Source organism: Patagioenas fasciata, chromosome 4 (assembly GCF_037038585.1).
Source record: "Patagioenas fasciata isolate bPatFas1 chromosome 4, bPatFas1.hap1, whole genome shotgun sequence".
Lineage (NCBI taxonomy): Eukaryota > Metazoa > Chordata > Aves > Columbiformes > Columbidae > Patagioenas > Patagioenas fasciata.
Window position 1 is genome coordinate 57084568 of NC_092523.1, and position 14341 is coordinate 57098908.

At 41.2% G+C, this 14341-nt stretch overlaps 1 protein-coding gene across 1 annotated transcript in view; it reads left to right on the forward strand.

Moving 5' to 3' along the window:
- Nucleotides 1-14341, forward strand: part of AFF1 (ALF transcription elongation factor 1) — a 141215-nt gene that overhangs the window by 2428 nt on the left and 124446 nt on the right. The window contains exon 2 of the mRNA XM_071807966.1: nt 11751-11995. The gene's annotated coding sequence lies outside the window, so the exon portion shown is untranslated. The remainder of the gene's footprint in view (nt 1-11750; nt 11996-14341) is intronic.

Below are 14341 nucleotides of genomic sequence, written 5' to 3' on the forward strand. Positions count from 1 at the left end.
TGATTAACAGTGTAGAAGAAAATTTTAATCTAAGCTTTGAAGGTTCAGAAATGGTTGACGCGCAGGTGATAAAATGCTTACGAAGTGCTTCTGACTTCTTCTGTATTAAAAAAAAAACAGACTTCCACTAGGAAGCCAAAGCCCCTTGTATATGCTAGCAACTTCTTGTTTTTTATTTCTCATTATTTCTCACATAAGCAAACCCTCTTTAAGTACATGTGATATCTGTGATGTCTTTTCTACAGTGCCCAGGGGAGGCAGAAACCTGTGATCCGAGGGCCAGAGTTGATGGAATGGAAGGCTCTTTGCTGACATTCAAGAATGTTGGGCCATCATCAGGGTGCAGGTTTGAATTTGACATCCACCAGTAGTCAAATTGGAAAAAAACTAGGGGCAGACATCAAGTGGCTTAGGGCTGTTAGCGTGTCTGGAGTGGAGAACGTTCTGTGCCACCTTCCTAGTGCAGTTATGCCTGACTGAAGGGTGAACTCAGTGGAAATGTTACTCAATTTAGCAGCTTTGAGAGAACAGCATAGCAAGGGCTCTGAATATTAAAGGCACAGTGAGTTCTGTGGGGTTTCTGTGATATATTTCTTCATTTTACCTGTGGTGTAAGTGTGTCCAAAGTAACCCAGCAGTTATTTTCATGTAAAGTGTAAAAAAGTGCATGTACCTTTTGATTGAAGAGAAGAAGAAATGAACTAAGGAAAAAAAAAAAGCATAGTAGTGAAAACAGAAATGCTTGGTACATGGCTATATATAATACATCTCTGTTGCTGAATTTAGACTGTCCTAGAAGTTGAAATAGCAAATCAATGCAATCTCCCCTGCAATGTTTCAAAATCAAACTTGATAAACAGTGGAAAAAAAAAGAAAAATAAAAAAAAAGCAATGATGAAAAGAGGTCTGTCTGCGTCTGAAAGTAAGTCAAAGATGCTGACAGATATAAGGGGCTGTAGAAAAAAAATCCACCTTTTAATTCATGGATGATCTCCTAGAAGCATGTTCAGGTTCTGTTGAAGGATCCCAGAGCAGGAGTGGTACAGAGCTCGAAGAGAGACTGGCACCTCATCAGCAATGACAGCATGGCAGGCAGGTGGCTTAGAAGTCCTTGTTGGGCTCGTGAGAGGAAGGTTGTGGAGCTGAGACTTAGAAACAGATCATTTCATTTGGGAGAAAGTCTTTCCTCTTCTAGGAGCAGGAGAGCGCTCCCTACATTCAGCCAGCTCTTTTTGTAAGGAGAAAAACAGCTACATGCTGTGATGGTATTGCTGTTTTCCATGGTGAGCAAGTGACTCGCCTTGAAGTCTGGGGTGGGGATAAGGAACAGTGCTGCTTTGTTCATTTAAAAAAAGAAAAAGGGGGGGCAAAACAATGTCTTCTGCAGCTGGCATTTAGACCTGACTTATAACATCTCTTGTGCTTTATTTCTACTGATTCATGTCAGCCAGCCAAGTGGGCTGTGCAGGGAACTTTGTTTCATAATGAGATGTTAGGCAAGGGGAGGTTGTTGTTTTATTTTTTTCAGTGAGGTGCCAGGAAGATCTTTCTGGCTAAAAGAATGTGATCTGAAGGATAAATCATTGGGCCTGGAGCAGACTTAATTGCTAATTTCCTCAAGCAGGTCCCAGGAAATGAATTTTATCTTCCTTGTTGTACTGGGATGACTTCCGTAATTGAATTTTTTCCTCTGGTAGGGCTCTAACTACTACTTCAGTGTAATAGCCAGATTCCCAAACAAAGTGTTATCTCTCAACAAATCAGCTTGATCACAGGAGCAGCCTGGTATTCAGTAGCAAGGAGCTTTGTATGGACTAATTTGGCTTCTCAGCTCTCTTTAAAGCCAGATTGGGTATTTCCACACTGTCCTCAAGAAAAAATACAGTAGGATATCCATAAAAAAGAGATACGTGGCTTGTCTTACAGCTTCTCTTCACTTGTACTCATAATTCTTCTGAATTGTGTATATATCCATATATGCTTTTTATTTCTTTGGGGGACGTGTGTGTTCAGCACCCCACTTTTCTATTGCTGGGTTGTGCTCTGCAGACTATAAACCATTTTTCTTGTTCTTCATAAAAGTTCAGGTGAATGATTTGCTGTGAAAAATATGGTGGCATGCCACTTACTCAGCCTTTTCTTCCTAAAGAAGTTGCTCTGTAAGTTTGTTGTGTCAACTCTCACATCTCCAACATCAGTAATGTTTTTGGTATGGCCAGTCAGAATTACAGGGATTGTTAAATGCCTGGGGAAGACCGGGACACAAATAGTAGCTAATCTGTGTAGCCCATTGAAGGCTAAGCACGAAAACCGTCTCAGAAACTGTTTTCTCCTGTTAGCATGAAGTTCATTGAAAAAGTTAATCTTACCTCAGACCACTCTTACTTTTCTTACTGATCCTCCATTTTTTTAATGTTTTAGTCAAATAAACTTAAGTGCTTGGGTCACTTTAGGGTGACTGTCAATCTGAGTTTCACTGCTCTTTTGTCTTCCTCAGGCAGCAATGCTGCCAGTTCCCCTTGAAATCTCTTGTTCTTTTGAAGCACTTGATGAAGTCCACCAGTTTCACTTCACTTTTTACATCATGCGTATGTTAATTGCTTTTATATCTGACAAACGGTGCGTGAACGAATCGTATGAGGCTCCTGTACTTGAATTGGCTGTGCAGCTGTACTGTGGACAGCAAATATGCTTTGGATATTGTATCTCTGCACCATGTGGCAAACTGAGTACTGGCTAAAGGAAATCTGCCAGAGTGCTTGCGCTGGAGACTTAAGTCCGTTACCCCTCATGGTAACAGAAAGAGTGTCCATGCAAACCCCATGTGGATGACTGTCAGAAGTGGGGCTGGCTGGGATCACCTCTCACAGCAGCAGAATATCCCTGTGTGTTGTGCAGATGTGCTGTGACATGACCGTCTGTCATCTCGGCATCGCACAGAGAACTGGCGGACTCCTGGTGCGTGTTTCTAAATGTATTCTGTATGTCTGACTAATACTGCCTTCCCAAATGTGCCCAGAACACATTCCCATTCCTCTCCAACCTATTCTGTTTATTTTCTTTACCTCCTTTGGCTGCAACTCTCCATTCCAACTCTTAGAACGCTATGCCTTCAATAATGAGTAAATCCCATAGAGTGCTGAGACAAGTCTGTTTTACAGCCATTGCATTTTCTAAAAGTGGAAGATTATTTTGCGAACAGCAAAATTAGGTCTGAATGAATGGCTAATAACATGCCTTAGTTTATAGTTTTAGTTAAAGAAGGTACGCAAAGAAGTACAGAAGGTATACAAAAGAGTTCTGGGGTTCTGCTTTCCCATTTCCCAAATACTGTGTGTGTCTGTGATCACAGCTGCAGCTCCGAGCATGCTGTAGTTGTCATTGCAAGGAGCAGATCATTCATGAAGAGTGGCCAACATTTCAGGTTATTGTTCTTGCCTTGAAGTCTTGACAGAGGTGGAACTCAAAACTTCAGTAACAGTGCAGCGATTAGAAACGATGCATACCGGGACGCCGACAGAGATGCACGTACGGTCAGAGATCTTGTTCAGGAAGGAGCGCAGAGCTGGGCTGAGCAGAGAGCTGAGCCAGGCTGAGACCCTCTCTTTATTAGCCAGTGATAATTTATAGGATTTACAGATATGGGCCTGGACTAAGATGTTACATAAGAGGTTTTTCCAATAATTGTTATTAAAAACACACCACACTCATGTTTGTTTCAGTTATGTTCCCGCTCATTCATAGACCAGGCCCAAGGACATTCACATATCATACATATGGGAGCGGTTATCCAACCCGAGATACCATTCTCACGAGTCTGGGCTATAACTTTTTACAATTATGAGAAATGTACTTCAAAATAATCTGTCCAAGGCCCTTTGTATATTATTATGTTAGTGTTATGTCTTTGACCGTCCAGATGGTCATGTTAGTATTGATCTTCCTTTATCATCCAGGTGGCTGGAACTGCACATCTTGCTTTCACACATTTTACTTTCCAACAGATAGAGCCCGATTTATGGTTTCTTGTTGAGCATTTGAGTCAAGCCCACTGAAATTGGAGGTGACGGCTTTGAGCACTTGACATATAACAATTATCTGTCTCATTGAGATGGGTAAACCAACTTCCATGTGCTGAGCAAGCCTGCAGAAGTCTTTTGGAAGCTGGACAGCGTTAGAGGATGATAAAGCACAAGAGTGCTTGGCTATGTGCTGTAGATCACCTTCTCCACAGCTGTTTTTACACTCGTCAAGCAAATACATTTCTCCTGTCAAACAGCTGTAAGTTTAAAAATATCCTGGCCTTGAGTTGTCAGGAGCCCAGAGTGCAGCAGAACTGTAGCAGCTGTAACTCCTTGTATCTCCTGTGCATGGCCTCTGCTGGGTTAGAGGAGGAAGAGTGCTCTTATGGCATGGCCACCACAGGACCATCTGAAACAAGACCTTTCAAGCCTATTGGAGCTGGCTCCAAACAGTGCAGGCCACTGATTGCCTGTCATCTTGTTTGTCTCCTTATGGTTCACCCTTGCTCTGATGCCACACAGGCTTCAAAATAGGGGCTTTCAGCTTGGGACATCTAATCTGTTCGGTTTCCTGTCCTGTCTGTCCATCTGCTGTCATTCTCTTACTTCTTAATATATCAGCTACAGGTTCCTTGAGGTCAAATCTGTCCTTAGTTTCTGGCATTGTTCGGTGTGGTCTTAGTGTGTGACACTGCTGGGGTTTTTTTTTAGCAGTTCTGTAACAATGAGTAGTAATGTCTCAAAGACCACTGACTTCTGACTTGATAATCAAAATAACTGATCTGGGCCTCCTTCATGTATCCATGAAAAAAACCTTTATTTCCAATAAATGAAATAATAAAGTAAGGTCGACTCAATGCATCTCAGTATCTTTAACAAGCACTGAATGCTCCGGAGCAGCTCTGATGCTGCCTGGTAGCTCCTAAAGCTGACTTGGTATAATGCCCTAATGGAAACGGTTCCCACAGCACAGCTACTTGCTTTGCTGCTCTTTTCTCAGGGAATCATAACGCATCAATCAGCAAGCAAGGCTGGATATATGCAGGAGCTGGGTGAGCCAGACGTATAGTTAAATAAGCCAGGTTGTTGGTTCATATGATAATTATTCTGCCTTTATCCCCTTTCTGTAACCTGCTTTTTCATGCATAGCTGCTTTTTCTTCCCAGCAGAGCCCAGTTTGTTTGTTTGTTTGTTTTTTCGAGTCCCTGGCTCACTGTAAGCATTCAGCAGTTCTTGTGTGCTGTGGTAAATCCTTACGATGACTTCTTTGTGCTCCCAGCAGCCCAGGCTGCTTGCCCTGGTCCTCCTGAGCCACAGACTTTGGATATAAACTGCTTGTCTGGTGGTGTGTAGCACTGCCTTGGTGACGGTTGCTTTAGCAATTACTGTTGTCTTAGGGCAGGATTCAACAGAAACATTTACTGGAGTGGGGGTTTTGCGTCTAGCAGAATGTTTGCCTTGTTTACTCTCAGAACATATATCTTCTTAGCCCCAAAATCACCCTTTTTCTCTTTTTACTATTAAGATTCACTTGTAAGAGAGACATTATTTACATGTCCCTTTTGTGACCAGTGACTTAATGGTGTACAGCACATCGGGATAATGCAATTTTGAGAACAGTTTTCTGTTGTTTTTCCTGAATTCAGGCATGGTATCAGAGTCCTCTAGAGACACAATAACCTTCTTCTGCACTCCAAGGTTATGAAACTGGGCAGAAAACAAATAGAACCAAGGGAAGCACATAGGTACCTTATCATTCAAGATCTCTTGTCTCCTCTAACACAATTTATTGTGTTGTCTTGCTCTGTTGTGTTGTCCTTTAGTCTCATTCACTTAAGTTGTTGAGATTTGCCAGTGTTCTTGGCACTAGGCAAAAATACAAATCAGCACCTGACCCGAGAAATTTTCCATGTTATGTGTGCAGAGAGCTGGATTATCTCACATTCCAATCAGTTTCTTTTCGTAAAAATTCACCCTCAGACCCAAAGGAGCTGTGGTGTAAAAGCACAACTGAAACGCTAGAATGGAAAGAAGTGGGCTTTATAAACAGCATTTTAAAAGTAGTAGAATCTCCCCCCTCCTGCAGAACTTATTGCCTTACTCACTGTGTATGAATCGTTTTTTGTGGGAGAGGGGTCCAAGGGAGAAACATGCCAAGAAATCGTAACTGTGACGAAATCGTTATGAAGGGTATGGTCAAAGGCTAATGTTTATTTCTGACCCAAAGTTTCCTCTTCTGCCTAGCTCTTTCCTTAGTTTTTCAAGCAGCTTTTGTCAGGAGTGGGTGTTGTGTGAGAAGGCTTCAGGCAGTTGGGGTTTTGGTGCTCGCTTGCTCTTTCAGAGCAAAGTGGGAAGGTCTGAGTTAGGCTGGTGTAAATGGGAACCGAGGGCCCAGCCTGGTTGAGAGGTCTGAGTGAGGTGGAATAAAGCTGGAGTCAGGACTTCAAGGGTTTGGGTTCAGCTTGTCCTGGGAGGGTGGGAGGGGGCTGCTTGCACCAGTTGTGCCTTGCAGATTGGATGCATTTTGCCAAGTGAGCTTATTCTGGAATTAATATTTTAGCTAATCTTCTTAATTCAGAAGTCCTTTCAGCCTCTATGGCTACAAGGGAAAAAGAGAAGTAAATATACTGCAACCTTTTCAGCACGTTGTATACAGTATGCTGAATATAAACTCTGATTTTAAAGTTCTTCCAGGAAAAGAAGATGATTTCCAACAATATTTTTTTAATTTATTTCCCTGGACTGGAATTTTTTTGTTCACAGTGTGGTTAAGGAAAGCACTACCTATGATTTTGGTGAGTTTGTCTATTTTGCCAGATCAGGAGATCTCAAAAAGAAAAAAAAAAAAAAAAACATAGAGGAAACATAGGAGCTTTTCCTTCACTATTCACTTCTGAATAAATAGTTGCACATATTAAGAGAAACTCTTGTACTGGCATCTCTTTTCAACCTGAGGTTAATGATGAGCTTTTGCCAAACATATTTGAAGCACCATCAGATTCCAATTCACAGCTTAACATTGCAAATAAACTTTCTTTTCATGGTCACAAAAACAAATAAAGAGGCTCAAGTGTAAGAATACACACTTTTTTTAGTCAACAAGCTCCAAGAGATTAGTCAAGCAACTGCTTTAGGTTGGTTGTGTCAGCAATAGACCCATTTCATCTGACATCTCTGAATTAAACTCTACGGAAAGCAATACAGCTTCATTTATATCCTGGAGTCTGACTCAATGCTGTCATTAATCCTGATAGGCTTGTTGGGGGATATGAAATTCCTCCAATAAATGCTACTGTCAGAATTTAAAAAAGAAAGTTGATTTTTGTGTATTTTTTAAAAGTTAAATCACAGAATGAAGAGTCAGTACTTTTGTGCATGATTTGGGGAGGTGGGTTTGCATTTTCCTCTTCCAGTAATTACAGCTGAAAATGGGAAAGTTGATTTAAATTATTACAGCAGGAGTTTTGAGTTCAAATCTTGCCCAGCTTCAATTCAAGTTTTCATGTTCTTAGCACTGCCCTTGAGAGGCAACCAGTGATTCTGACCCTTACATAGGGGATTTCCCATGGGAGCTAAAACTGCCAAGTTGAATTCCTCACTCTTCAGCTCCACTGAAAGAGCGTTCAAAAGCTACCTCAGTACCTGCGAGGGGTGAGCTGAGCCTTCAGGCCACCCAGAACTTCTCTTAGGCAAGAGGCTGAGATGTGACTGCATGATTTTTATCTGTAGAGTAAGCATGAGTTTGCGTAACTGGGAATCAACCACTTAAAAAAAGGCAAGTGCAAATACTTCTGCACTTTATCACGTCATGTCCATATCCATTCTTATTCTTTACTGTATGTCAGCATTCTGCATGGGGCTTCTGATGGGATTTGAGTAGACCTCTGTCAGATTCCAACTTACAACAGGTTATATAGCCATGCTGTACTTCGGTTTCCCTTTTATAAAATGGTGATGCCAGAATTTTGTTGATAGCTCCCTGAGAATTTCTGCTGGAAAAGCCCTGCAGGAGCTCTGTTTTGCCACATTTCAATTTACAATATTTTACTTAATGTTTAAGTAATTTGTCTTGGTTCTGGAGATGCCACTGGAGCTAATTATGAGTATCTACATTTTACACATACCAAGTGACTATTTCAAGGCTGAGGTCAGTGTCATTGTCACGAGTCTGAGGCACCAATATAGTAGAGTCTCTTCAAGACAGTGAGATTTATTTTTGAGAGCATTAGCTCCTAATCAGAAAGGTCCTGTGCTGCTTCAGAAAGCAAACAATACCTTTTTTTGGTGGTATTAGGCCTTTCTCAAGGGTTACAGCTCTCTGCAATGTTACAGTGTGCCTCTTGGGGATGTCTTGATGAGTCATTTGATCCTTTCCCTGTTCTTGCAAACCTCATTCTGTGGGGTCGTGCCTGTGACATTTCCAGTAGAACAGAAAGAACGGATCTTATGGAAATGAAAACATGAGATCTGGGGAGTCTTCACACCTTGTGAAGAGAATTTAAAGTATCTTCTGAATTTGCAGTGATTCCAGATGGTGCAACTTTCTGGCTCACCTTGTCCAGAGGTATTGTCTTAGGAGAAGGGTGCTTAGTAAGACCCATGTAACAGTAAAGATGAGTCCAAACCAAATCAATTTCTACCCAAAATAGTGTAAAGTGGAGACCGAGACGTAGAGCTACAACTTGGTCCGTAGAATCGCTAAGAGTACTTAGCCTCTTTTGTTGCTTTGTTAAGCTCTGAGAACAGAAAGAGCTTTCCTACATATGCTCTTTGTTATGTTTCTGGCTTCTTTTCCAGGAACTTAAAAGTTTCATGGAAACTACATTATTTATGTGCTCGAGAATCTCTGTTCATATGCACACTGCAGGGCTCAGAGAAGGCTGATTTGTATTCATAAACATCTTGGGTACCTTTATGTCCTCCTGAGTGCCACTGTTGATTTAAATATTCTTTAAACATAGCTGCTGCTTTAGCAGTGATGGCGAGGGATGGGCTCCAATGACTTCTGGGATTCTTCCAGCCCCAGGGCTCCCTCCCGTCACCTTATTTGCTAATACAGGGAATGAAGGGGTGATGGGATCCTCAGGGTGTGTTCTGGAGCTTGATTCCTGTCTCCCACTTGCTTTCACTATCATGAAACACCTTTGTCTTTTTTAAGGAGAGGACTCAGGATTCCTGATGATTGAGAAATGAGGTAGGTTTTGTCTGTGTTCATGTTACAGTCACTGGGGGTCAAGTCAATGAAAGTAATAGAAAATGAAGATAGTTCAGTTAAGGCTCTATAATAAGAACTTACAGGTTGAGAAATCGTGCAGTTGACCCAGACTGGTAGGATGAGAGGAAATGGCCTCAAGCTGTGCCAGGGAAGGTTTAGACTGGATATTAGGAAAAATTTCTTCACAGAAAGGTTTGTCAGGCACTGGAACAGGCTGCCCAGGGAAGTGGTGGAATCACCATCCCTGGAGGTGTTTAAAAGATGCATAGATGAGGTTCTTAGGGACATGGTTTAGTGACAGTGTTAGGTTATGATTGGACTCAATCTTGAGGCACCTCTTCCAACCAAAATGATTCTTTGATTTTATACTGAATTGATTATTTTTTCTCATTTCTACTTATTATATATGTTTAATCTACCTTTATTCTTGGTGGGCTTGGGTGTTTTGTGGATTTTTTGGATGCTTCCTGTTACATATGATTTGCTGCTATATCTTACATTAATTGGAGACTGTTTTAGCAGTCTTAGCTAGGTAACTTTCAGGCATTAGCAAGCCAAAAGTTCCCATTCCATGCCTGATGCTCAAGGGGTAAGTGTCACCAGGAATTGTGAACAAGAAGCTGCCATTGTTGGTGTTCTTCTCTTAGTAGTCTTGCTGTCTTTCTGGCAAGATGAGGGAAAATCATCTCCCTGCCTTTTTCCTGTTCTGTTTTCAGTGGGGTATTTTTATGTACATCTTTAGCTACTTGAACTCTTTCATGTTGTGTTTGGATGCTGCTCAACACTTTTAAGTCATAATCTCTTAATAAGTAGTGACAAATGTCACAGAGCAGTATAAAGAACAATGCAGTGCTGCCCTGAATGTCCTCCTTCTTGTGTAAATTGTGTTCCATAGTCTGCACCTAATGCAATTCACTTCTGTAGGTGTGGCAAAAACTGAAGTAAGCTGCCTTCCTTTTCTCAGTGCCCACCTACAAAATAAGTTCCTATTATAACAGCTTTGAAGACCCATTCTGCCTGGGATCTTACTTAGCTTTTTTTTTTTTTTTAATTATCTGATTTTGAAGACACCATCAAGAGAGCAGTGAACAACATTTCTATTTTAATCCCAACTTTAATTTTGTTCATATATTTTCTGTATACATAAAAGGAAAACTGACCTTCAGGCTTGATGAAATGCTAAGAGTCAATTGCAAATCTATTCTCCTAAATCCAGTGGGCCTGTGTCAGTCTCTCTTGATCTAGAATGCTTAGGTTACAGCAGGGAGAACAGAATAAAATGGAAAAATGTACAAAAGATATAAGGAGATTTCTTAGGCTCCTGAAGTTTAAATCCATTTGCTGCCCTATCCTTTCCTGGCATTTGCCTTTGTAGAGCATTTGGAGAAATGTTTGTAAATGGAAAAAGTAGTTCAGAATTTTTTTTTTTTTCCCAAGTAATAAATGCATCTGGTTTTCACTAGTTGCCTGAGTTTTGTTTTGTTTTCCCAGCTGTCTGCTGTCCCTTTTTGCATGGAAACTGTAGCTATGGTAAATTAAAGTCTTTGTTTAATTTTTATTTTAAAGAATCAGAAAATATCATTTAGTGATAGTAATGGATTCATTATTTAGACAATACAGTGCTTTGGGAGTAGTTGGAATCTATTTGACCACAGAAGAGGCTGTGGAAGAAAAGTAGTTGTGCTACAGATGAGCGCATGAAATACAGTGCAGGCAGATCAGGACTGGAGATGCAGTAGGGGAATATATCTTGAAGTCATTTCACAAAATCTTTGCTAAACTACACAGCTAAGAGAAATGAGTGTTTTACTTGAATGCATTCAGTACTATTTGAAATAGTAAGCTGAGTGCAGGTAGTAAGTTAGAGTAAACAGGCTGGCTCAGTTAAAAGGTGGAAAGAAACCTGCAGATGATACAGCATTCGTTTTGGCACATTAAACCTGCATCATGACACCCAGTGGGTTTTTTGTGATGATTGAAGAGGCAAGCAGTTCATAGTATTTATGTTGCTAGTGGAAGAAAAGCACTACAGACAGAAGCTTTACTTCCCCCTGCTGGTATTTTGTGTAAGAGCAAGATTTGCCCTGAAGGAAAAAAAAAGAAGAGAATCACAGGTTGCAATTTGGTGGCTAGAACTGGGATGGTGCAGTGCGGACTTCTCACGGGTGCATAAACTGCATGGGGTTTCTTATCAGGGATTCCTTAGGACTGTGTGAAGGGGAGAGACAATGCAGTTAAAGGTGCAATGACTGGTGGTAAGTGGGAAGTGGCAAGCTTGTTTGCGAGAACATTTGTGGAGAAGTAGATGTGGAATTTTTTTAACGCTGAAAGGGTGAAAGAAATAGCTCTTAATTCTCCTTGTAGATCTGGCATGGGAAAATGGGACACAAGAGCTTATGTCCTTTAAAACACAATTACACTGTTAAAGTTGAGGAAGTAGAAAATTTTATAACAAAACTAAAAAAAAAAAAAAAAACGGCAAAGTGAAATTAAACCTCTGGTTTTATTTCCAGGGTACCAGCGTGTGAAGGAGTCCAGACTGAGAAACTGGGTTAGGTGGAGAGAAGATGGGCAATAGCGATCATGTCTCTGAACAGCACAGGCAGCAAAAAACTCACAAAGTCTGGTGTCCCTGGGCTTGCCAGCTGGAAAAAATGATGGTGCAGTTTTGCTCCTGAATTCAGTGCTGTTTGATGGATCTCAAGACTCTTGTAGGAAGACATATACTGAAGATCAGCTGCTCCGTAATCAACTACAGGTTAAACTGAGTATAGAAATTAAATCGTTCACTCAGTATGCTTTGGTTAAAGTCTCTAATGACTGTGTTTTTCTCAGAAAAATGTAAAGGAATGTCGAGTTTTGTGCAGGGAGACTGAAAATGAGGCAGCTGAGTACATTGTGCGAGCCAGACTTCTCATACTAATCCCCCATGGAAAAGGCTGGAAGCTTGACAGCTTGTTTTATTGTGTGTACAAGTCATGGAAATAAAGACACAGAATATTCTTGTTAATTTGTTTAAATGGTATCATTTTTATGACATCAAAGTGTTCCGCTCCTGTTGGCTTCCAGAGCATTAGGGCAATGCTCCTCTGGAGACCAGTTAATCACTTAACACATCAAGACCTCTTCCAGCAAAGCTGATTTGTAGGAAATCAAACTTCTAAGTGCTGTTAGTGTTATGATTGAAAACTATCCTAAGTAGGGATTTGATCCAGGATTCCCTTTTTCCACAGAAAATTTTCTAACATAGAGTTACAGTGTAGTGATTGAATGTTAAAAATGATTGTACAGCTGGCAGGTAATTAGAGCACTTGAGCTACATGAGTTGGCTCTCATAAAAAAAAATTCTGATAAGTATTTCTCATTATAGAGCTGAGTAAATCATCTCCCTGATTTGTTCACCAAATTAGGAACTCTTTGAATTGATAATTTGTACCTTATCAGCGATGTGTTAATATATTTTTTTTTCACGATTGTGTATATTTGACTGGGATGATTTAATATTGCATTCACAATCAAATGAGGTCACTGGGGAAGGTTTGCAAAAGCCTTTACTCATATTCTTTCAAGAAGTAGCTGTACTTGAAGGAAACATGAAGAATCTGTGAATCATATAGCCCTGCTCAAAGTTAGGTTGCTGTGGTGTTTTGCTGGCTCCAGAATTTGTGTTGTTCTGGTTTTCTCATCCTATTAACAAATAATTTATATATTAAATTCTTGTTGCAAAGGACCCAGGCCTGCAGTTAGCCTGTCTAGATTGGTAAACACAGCCTCTTTGTGTTTCCATCAGTACATGGTCCCCCACAAAATGTGGAAGTCACATCATTTCATTTCTTGCTGCCTTTTTTCGTTTAATCCCTCTGAGAGTGCAGCCTTTGGAAAAAAAAAAAAAAGCTGCATGTGTGGTCCCGGTATTTAAGAGTTCCTTAAATGGCTCCTCATCACCTTCTGGGCAGAGGATTGGCAGGTTCTGTCATACAGGTCTGTGCCATATATACCATCCTAATGCCATGCCTTTGTCCTGACATTCAGAAGTGCTCGGTTGCCCCGTTTTCAGATGGGTTTGTGGTTTGGGCCAGCCTTGCCAACCTGTCCCTGGGTCGCTGGCCCCAGGGGATGTCCCCACACAGCTGGGTGCTGCCCCGGCAACCCCTTTATGACATCAGGGCTTCTGTCTTCCAGGCGCTTGGAGACATAGCGCCAGTTCCTGCAGGCAGAGCGAGAAGGTACGTGTGGCAGCATGTTGCTCGTTAGGTCTTTTCCCTAATTTTTTTAAAGCATTTCTTGTCTGGAAAAGCCTATTTGTGCATCAGAGGATAGGGACTCCAAGGAAATTGCTTGTCTGAGAGGGAAGGAAAAAGGGCAGACACGAGTCTCCTCTCCCTGTCATCAGTGTAGATCAACAGGACCCCAGCCAGGGCAGCACCTGCAAGTTCAAAGTCAGCCGCTCTGTATTGGGTCATGGATGATCTGGTATGAACTTTGAGGAAAGACCATCCACAGCTGTCGATTCCCTTGAGTGCATTATCACAGGACTAATTGCTGTGGGCGGGCAGCACCGTGGGGGTGACACCAAAACATGAAGTTGGCAGCTGCTGCTGCCTGCAGGGTTGAAAGCTACTGGATAAAGGAACTTGGGTTTCTTGGGTTCTGGTCTTGCAGAGAATAAGGAAAAGGAAGAAATTTGATGTCATGAAAAGAAGTGGAAAAGATCTGGTGACTGGGTAATAGAAGGGCTTGAAAAGGCACAATTACCTTATTGTGCTATGTGAAGCACTGTTTTATCACCAGCTCTCTTAAAAATCATGCCATCGTCCACCTGCTTATCAGAGTCATGCAGCTCACTTGAAAATTAAGGCCTCAAAAAACCATAAATACTGTGTTTGGTATATTCGCCTACTTAAATTTTTGGTTGTGTTGCTTAGTAACATCATAAAATTGTGACCTGTCCCCAGAACAGTTCAGCGTTAACTTCTGGAAAATTTCAGAAGTTGTAAACATAACATCCACAAATTCAATTGTGTTCATCCTCTTGAAGATTCCCTGTACAGGCAGCTTGGGAAATGGTCACAGACTTTTGCAGTACTGTCTCTTAGTTGTCATT